This window comes from Schistocerca piceifrons, chromosome 5 (genome assembly GCF_021461385.2).
Source record: "Schistocerca piceifrons isolate TAMUIC-IGC-003096 chromosome 5, iqSchPice1.1, whole genome shotgun sequence".
Lineage (NCBI taxonomy): Eukaryota > Metazoa > Arthropoda > Insecta > Orthoptera > Acrididae > Schistocerca > Schistocerca piceifrons.
This window is the reverse complement of record NC_060142.1, coordinates 172,220,682-172,229,910: the sequence shown is the minus strand read 5'-3', so window position 1 is coordinate 172,229,910 and position 9,229 is coordinate 172,220,682. Positions and strand designations below refer to the sequence as shown.

The following is a 9,229-nucleotide window of genomic DNA, read 5'->3' as shown; positions in this document are numbered from 1 at the left end:
TATGCAAGTGATTAGCTTTTCAGAGCATTGACACAAGGTTGGCGCCGGTGGCAACACCTACAACGTGCTGACATGAGGAAAGTTCCCAACCGATTTCTCATACACAAACACTAGTTGACCGGCGTTGCCTGGTGAAACGTTGTTGTCATGCCTCGTTTAAGGAGGAGAAATGCGTACCGTCACGTTTCCGACTTTGATAAAGGTCGGATTGTAGCCTATCGCGATTGCGGTTTATCGTATCGCGACATTGCTGCTCGCTTTGGTCGAGATCCAATGACTGTTAGCACAATATGGAATCGGTGGGCTCAGGTGGGCAATACGGAACGTCACGCTGGGTCCCAACGGCCTCGTATCACTAGGAATCGAGATGATAGGCATCTTATCCCCATGGCTGTAACGGATCGTGCAGTCACGTCTCGATCCCTGAGTCAACAGATGGGGACGTTTGCAAGACAACAACCATCAGCAAGAACAGTTCGACGACGTTTACAGCAGCATGGACTATCTGCTCGGAGACTATGGCTGCGGTTACCCTTCACTCTGCATCACAGACAGGAGCGCCTGCGATGGTGTACTCAACGACGAACCTGGGTGCACGAATGGCAAAACGTCATTTTTTCGTATGAATCCAGGTTCTATTTACAGCATCATAATGGTCGCATCCGTGGTTGGTGGACATCGCGGTGAACGCACATTGGAAGCGTGTATTCGTCATCGCCATACTGACTCAATGCCCAGGCGTATCAAGGACGTTATTACGGCCAGAGGTGGTTGTTCTGGGTACTGATTTCCCTGGATCTATGCACCCAAATTGCGTGAAAATGTAATCACATGTCAGTTCTAGTATAATATATTTGTAGAATGAATACCCGTTTATCATCTGCATTTCTTCTTGGTGTAGCAATTTTAATGACCAGTAGTCTAACACGTTAACTCATTCGTAGTGTAATTACACGTTTGAAGTTGTTTACAGGTGGTAGTTTGATTCTTTAAAGAATCAGAGGTTTACTCGCAGATCACTAACACACACTACAGGCTATATTTTAACTCAATGTTACTAACATAGTTTTGTTGAAGATTGCTGTACTATAATATGTTCTGTATCGAATGTTTAAATTGTACAAAACTCAGTGTTACTCGAAAAAAAAGTCTTGTATGTGCCATTCACGTGCGCACATAATTTGCATAACGTTCAGGAATGTAGACTTCTCTATGGCCATACTACTTCAAAGCGCCTATCTTCAGTATTTTCTTATAAACAAATAACGCTGTCTCCATGCAAAACAAGCATTTGTTATTGGGTTAAAACATTTGATTGAAAGAATTTGGCGAGCCTCAGTGAAGATACTTCCTGGTATTCGACTGTCGCTCCGCATAAATACTTAACTGCACTCTGTCATGTGAAACAGAGACCAGCTACTTGTGTAGAGCGCTTATTGCGTGATACCAGCAAGATATAATTCTTCAGTAAGTCATGTTAAACGAACGACACTACTACGTTGTAACAGTTCACTAAGTCACTTCTAATCCATTCAGTTAAAAATCTGTCTACACTATGGTCCTTCAGTTTCACTAGCGGCTTAATTCGAACAGCTTCACGTCACCCTTTACCTTTCTACCAACAACACTTCTTCGTATTCAGGTGTCGTCTCCTCAGTTAACCTTGGCCAGTACCAATGGATCTCTCCCTCTCGTGCACACTGTATTACTACCGTCTCGTCTCTAGTGTCGAAGCGTCACCTCAGATTCTGTATCCATAAACTTTTCTCTGACCAATTTTTCATCATGATATTACATTTTACATTCTGAAAACCTACTCAAAGTAAGCTATTTTCCTCTGATTCGCTTTTTTCTCATTCACTGTTTAACTAGCTGAGGTGCGTGTTCATTGATGACATCGTCTACTCCAGAGCTGTTCATTATTTTTCAACACAGTCGCATTGCGTGTGAGATGGTACTAATTATATGTTGACTTCATCTGATTTACGAGTATTTTACGTCTCTGTTCTGTATATAAAAACTGCTCATTCTCCGTTAACCTACTCAAAAGAGAAAAGAGTACCGCAATACATTTAAAGTCTTTGAAGCGCTTCGGTTGTATGAAGAGAGCCACAAAACGGGAATATTTGAAGAATGAGTGGTACTCAATCATGATTTCTTGATTATTAAAATTTCAGATAATTTGACTAAAACGAAAATGCAAGATGAAGAAAATTATATTCAAATTAATCACGAAGACAGGCAAAGCAGCAGTTTGTCTCCGATACTTTTTAATGCAAATATTAACTCTCTGTTTACAGAATGGAAAAAAATGGTTCAAATGGCTCTAAGCACTATGGGAGTTAACATCAGAGGTCATCAGTCCCCTAGACTTAAAACTGCTTAAACCTAACTAACCTGAGGACATCACACACATCCACGCCCGAGGCAGGATTCTAACCTGCGACCGTAGCAGCAGCGCGATTCCAGACTGAAGCGCCTAGAACCTCTCGGCCACAACGGCCGGCAGAATGGAAAAGGCAAGCACTTTTGGGCGTGACGATTAATAACGAAAAAACACTCCAGGCAGTTACTCATATTTTATCCACAATAGCTAAGTCATACAATGAGGTGATAAATTCATGGCATACCTCCTAATATCGTGTCGGAGCTCCTTTTGACCGGCGTAGTGCAGCAGCTAGACGTAGCATTGACACCACAAGTCGTTGGAAGTCCCCTGCAGAAAGACTGAGCCATGCTGCCTCTATAGCCGTTCATAATTGCGAAAGTTCTGCTGGTGCAGGAGTTTGTGCACGAACTGACCTCTCGATTACGTCCCATAAATTTTCGACGGGATTCATGACGGGCGATCCGGGTGGCCAAATCATTCGCTCGAATTATCCAAAACGTTTTTCAAATCAATTGCGAACAATTATGACCCGGTGACATGGCGGATCGTCTTCCATAAAAATTCTACCGCTCTATGGAACATGACGTACACGAGTGGCCACAAATGGTCTCCAAGTAGCCGAACAGAAAAAATGGTTCATATGGCTCTAAGCACTATGGGACTTAACATCTGAGGTCATCAGTCTCTTGTACTTGGAACTACTTAAACCTAACTAACCTAAGGACATCACACACATCCAAGCCCGATGCAAGATTCGAACACGAGACTGTAGCAGCAGCGCGGTTCCGGACTGAAGCGCCTAGAACCGCTGGGCCACAGCGGCCGGCTAGCCGAACAGCCACAGAACCCATCCATTCCTTGAAACACAGACCACACCATTATGGAGCCACCACCAGCTTTCACAGGGTCTTGTTGACAACTTGGAACGATACATGAAATGTATCCGCAGTTGCGAATATGGGTAACCATCAGCTTAATAACGGTAGGACAATGAAAATTTGTGCCCGACCGGGACTCGATCCCGGATTTCCCACTTACTGCGAGTGGTCGCCTTACCATTTGGCTATCCGAGCACGACTCACGGCCAGACCTAAACTTCCATATATCGTCAACTATGTTTCTACAACCTGTATTCATGCATCCATTACGTTGTTGTTGTTTTTGTGGGGAGGAGACCAGACAGCGAGGTCATCGGTCTCATCGGATTATGGATGGACGGGGAAGGAAGTCGCCCGTGCCCTTTCAAAGGAACCATCCCGGTATTTTCCTGGAGCGATTTAGGGAAACAAAGGAAAACCTAAATCAGGATGAACGGACGCGGGATTGAACCGTCGTCCTCCCGAATGCGAGTCCAGTGTGCTAGCCACTGCGCCACCTCGCTCGGTACATCCATTACGTATATTCCTGTACAGGGCAGACAATTGAAAATCACTTCCCCGGTGTCGGCAGATGAATAAGATATTGCAGTACCTTTGTTATTCCGAATTACGAATATTCCATGTATGCGTGTCCGGTGGAACTTAACATCGTAACTCCGAATACCATAGGGACTTCAGTATCATAGTCGGGTCCATGGCTTCATGGGGCCTGCGCGACACACGAACCCTACCATCAGCGCTTACCAAATGGAATGGGAACCCATCTGACCAGGTCACGGTTTTCCAGTCGTTTAGGCTACAACCGATATGATCACGATCCCAGGAGCGGTGTTGTAGACGATGTCGTACTGTTATCAGCGGCACTCATGTCGGTCCTCTGCTGCCGTAGTCCATTAACGCCAAGTTTCGTCGCAGTCGCCTAATGAACGCGTTCGTCCTACATACCATATTGATTTCTGTGATTATTTCATGCAGTGTTGCTTGTCTGTTAGCACTGACAACTTTACGCATACATCGCTGCTCCCTGTCGCTAAGTAGTGGCGGTCAGCCACTGACTTGTCCTTGGTGTGAGGTAATGTCTGAAATGTGGTATTCTCGGCACATTCTCGACACTGTGGATCTCGGAATATTGAATTCCCTAAGGATCTGAAATGGAATGTCCCATGCGTCTAGCTCACCATTCCGCGTTCAGTCTGGTAATTCTCGTCGTGCGGCCGTAATCACGTCGGAAACATTTTCACATGACTCACCGAAGTGCAAATGATAGCACCGCCAGTGGTCAGCCGTTTTATGCCTTGTGTAAGCGATACTACCGCCATCTCTATATGTGCACATCGCTATCCCATGATTTTTGTCACCTCTATCTACAATTCCACCTACATGATAACTCTGAAATTAGCATTTAGCTGCCTGAATGAGGATTCACCGAACCCCTTTTAAGCTACTTCTCTACTGCCGTGCTCTTGAACAGCGCGAGGGGAAAACGAACTCCCAAATCCTTCCGTGCGAGCTCTGATTTGGCTTTTTTTATTATGGTGATCATTTCTCCACATCTAGGGAAACACCGACAAAATATTATCACATACTGAGGAGGAAGTTGGTGATTGAAATTTCATCACAAGGTCCTGACGCAGCGAAAAATGCCTTTGTTTTAATTACTGCCATCCCAATTCGTCTATCATATCCGTGAGACTTTCTCCCTTATTTCGCGATAATACAAAACGAGATGTCCTTTTTTGCACTTTATCGATGTCCTCCGTCTGATGCGTATCCCACACCGCAAAGCAATACTTAAGAAGAGAGTAGACAAGGGTAGTGTAAGCAGTTTCTGTAGAAAACCTATTGTATTTTCTATGTGTTCATTGTTTTTCTTGCCCCTCCCCCTTTCCCCGTTCCGATTTACGTTATTCATAATTGTAATCCATAAATATTTAGTTGAATTTACAACGTCTTTATTCTGTGATTTGTCGTGTAACTGAAATTGAGCGGATTCTTTTTAGTGTTCATGTGGATGAAGTCACACTTTTCATGATTTGGAATCAATTATTCACATTCTGCACCATACATATACCTTGTGCAAATCATTTTGTAGTTAGTTTTGACCGTCTGATGTCATTATACGACGGAAAGTGGCATCATAATCTGCAAACAATCGAAGAGGACTGCTCAGATTGTCTCCTAAATCGTTTATGTAGATCGGGAACAACAGACGGCCTATAACACTTACTTGGAAAATGTCACATTTTACTTCTGTTTTACTCCATCACTTTCCGTCAGTTATTACGAAATGCGATCTTTGTGACAGTAAATCACAAACCTATCACACAAGCCTTCCGTAAATCTAAAAATATAGAGTCAATTAGACGTTCCCTGTCGATAGCTTTCATTACCTCGTGAGAATTAAGAGCTAGTTGTGTTTCACAAGAACGACATTTTCTAAAGCCTTGTTGGTTATTCGTCAACAAATCGTCTTCTTCGAGGTGATTCATAATGTTCGAGCATAACATAGGTTCCAAAATACTACTGCAAATCGATGTTAGTGGTATGGGTCGGTAATTCAGTTGATTACTGTGTTTTCTTTCTTGGGTAATGGTGTGACTTGTACAATTTTCCAGTCTTTATGTACGGATATTTCGACAAGTAAGCAGTTGTATATGATTCCCAAGTTTGGAGCATACTCTGAAAGGAACCTGACTGGTATACAATCTGGATTGGAAGCCTTACCTTTCTCAAGTGTTTTAAGTTGCTTCGCTACACCAAGGATATCACTTTTAAGTAACTCACTTTGGCAGCTGTTTTCGCCTTCCTTTGTTAAGGAATTTCGGAAAACCATGTTTAGTAACTCTGCTTCAGTGATGCTGTCATCAATAACATAACTATTGTTATCGACCAGTGAAGGTATTGGTTGCGTCTTGTCACTGGTACACTTTACATATGACCAAAATCTCTTTGGGTTTTTTGCCAGATTTCGAGACAGAGTTTCATTGTGGAAACTCCTAAAAGCATGTTTCATTGACGATCGTGTTTAATTTCGAGCTTCTTTTGAACTTCGCCAATCTTGAGGATTTTGAGTTCTTTTAGGTAAATTTCGATGCCTTTTTCGTTGCTTCTCCAATAGCGTTCTGACCTATATTGTGTATCACGGGAGATCAGTACCATGTCTTATTAATTTTTTTTTGTTATATATCTTTGCAATGGATACTATCTCTTTGAATGTAAACCACATTTCTGGTCTACGTTTACATATTCATATTCGAAGGAGTGTAGATTGTCTCCTAGTAAGGTAGCGAGTGAATTTTTATTTGCTTTTTAAAGAGATGTATTTTGGACTTACTTTTGAAGAGTTTCTATGTCGTGTCATTCGGTCTAGGTACAACAACCTTCTGGTAATTAATCCTTTTATCTGTAATTTTGCTCCTCATCTGGTCTGTGTTATGTGTTGCTAAGAGTCAAATATGTTTTCGCAGCCATTTACGCCTCGAGTGGCTTCCTGAACTAGTTGCTCAAAATAATTTTCTGCGAAGGCATTCAGTACGGTATCGGACGACGTTTTCTGCGAAGGCATTCAGTACGGTGTCGGACGACGTTTCATGCCTACCATCGACATTAAACATATATTTTCGCCAACATATCGAGGTTAGACTGAAGTCATGTCCAGCTACAATTGTATGAGTAGGGTACCTATTTGAAATTAGACTCAAGTTTTCTTTGAACTGTTCAGAAACTGTATCATCTGAGTCTGGGATCGGTAAAAGGGACCAATTATTAACTTATTCCGGTTGTCAAGTCAACCTCTACTTATACTAACTCACAAGAACTGTCTACTTCAATTTCAGTACAACGTAAACACTCCAGCACTAACTGTAGTTAATCTACCCTTTCTTAACACAGTTAAGTGCTTTGAAAAATTTCAGCTGAAATTATTTCCAGCTTTAGCCAGCTTTCCGTACATATAACGATTTGCGATTCAGTTATTTCTATTAGGACTTGGATCTCTGGTTCATTTCCAACACAGCTATGACAATTTACAACACTGTTAGTTCCTACGTCTACCCTCTTCCTGTGTTCGTCCTGCACACATTGAACTTGATGCCCTTTCTGCATGTTTTCGAGACCGTCTAGCCTAAAAAAACCGCCCACTCCCTTCCAACTTGGCACCGATATCCTTGTATCTGCTTTCTGCATGTAGTGGACCCTTACCTATTTAGCGGAACCCGGAAACCCACCACCGCATGGCGCAAGTCGAGGAATCTGCAACCTAAATGGTCGCAGAACCGTCTGAGCCTACTCCCAGTGTGTAATCACTAGTATCTTAAGCGAAAACAAAATTTGTGGCTTTTATAGACCAGGAGTTCGCATCAAAACGATAGTAAATGATCAGGAAATGTAAGGAGTTAACTCGTTCAGTTCCTTAGGAAACCATGTCACATTCATGGTAGAAATGGACATACACAGGAAAGTAGAGAAATTGAATTACACTAACGGAACAATCCTATAGAGCCACAGAACTAAATTAAGAAATGAATCTCTACTTAATTGCTACAAACGATGTCAGTATCTATCATTACATATGGAAGTGAGTTTGGAACCTAACAAAAGGAAAGCGAAAAGTAAAAGCATCGAAGTTGCGTTCTAAGAAGAGTAACTGGATACTCCCTTTTCTGGCAGAAGGAGTATTGCTGAGATCAGAGAAAAACCCGGGTTGCAAAGCTTAAACGAACAGATTAACGAATACGGGAATGGTAGAGACAGAATACCAAAATTAATGATGAAGTTTTACTCAGTGGGCAGAAGGTCGTTAAGAAGACCTAGGGAAACGCCGAAAGATCAACAATTTCTATCAAGTTGGTCTAACACGCAAATGCCTGATACATGTGGAAAGATGGAGAAGCAGACGATGAAGAAGAATAGCAATTGATTAGTTAACGCTCCCCTGTTTATAGACGACTTAGCCTTTCTAGATGAAAACACGGATGAGCTCTAATCGTTGCAGAACATATTCTCTGATATTGCAAAAGAATATGTCTGCAAGATTTCTGCTGCAAAACTGAAAATAATGACATTCACTCAAACTACCGAAAGAGACCTTGAAACAACTCTCTCCTTCTATTTACCAGAATTAAAATATCTGTTTCCAAAGTAAGATGTAAGTAAAATAATTGAAAGATATTTCAAGCATGTTGAACAATCATCAGAAATTTTGAAAAAAGGTAAATACCGAATTGAAACTTCCTGGCAGATTAAAACTGTGTGCACCGACCGAGACTCGAACTCGGGACCTTTGCCTTTCGTGGGCAAGTGCTCTACCATCTGAGCTACCGAAGCACGACTCACGCCCGGCCCTCACAGCTTTACTTCTGCCAGTATCTCGTCTCCTACCTTCCAAACTTTACAGAAGCTCTCCTGCGAACCTTGCAGAACTAGCACTCCTGAAAGAAAGGATACTGGCAGAAGTAAAGCTGTGAGGGCCGGGCGTGAGTCGTGCTTCGGTAGCTCAGATGGTAGAGCACTTGCCCGCGAAAGGCAAAAGTCCCGAGTTCGAGTCTCGGTCGGTGCACACAGTTTTAATCTCCCAGGAAGTTTCATATCAACGCACACTCCGCTGCAGAGTGAAAATCTCATTCTGAAATACCGAATTACTGATACAGTTATTAATTTCTGCTAACGTCCAACATAATGCGTTTAATGAAACAAGGAAAACCTCAAAGAAGAAGATAAGAAATAAGACATACAAATAACTGAAATGAGATTTCTAGGAAGAACTAAAGATGTACCCAGACTCGATCGACAGGGAAACGAAGATATCACAAGACAATTCAGTACACTTGTAGTTCATGTAATAGTAACGAATTACAGAGAAAAGTGGTTGGCATCTTTCAGATGGATAATAAAGAAGGATGATCATTACAGTTAAGAAGGTATTAGGAAACTCGTATTTGTGGCCCAGTGTTTGAGCATGTAA

The 9,229-nt window shown here is 42.2% G+C and overlaps 1 non-coding gene across 1 annotated transcript; it reads right to left on the bottom strand.

Moving 5' to 3' along the window:
* Positions 1-8,518: 8,518 nt before the first annotated feature.
* Positions 8,519-8,592, bottom strand: Trnas-cga. The gene has a single exon. It is a non-coding gene; the product is annotated as a tRNA-Ser (tRNA).
* Between the last annotated feature and the right edge of the window lie 637 nt (positions 8,593-9,229).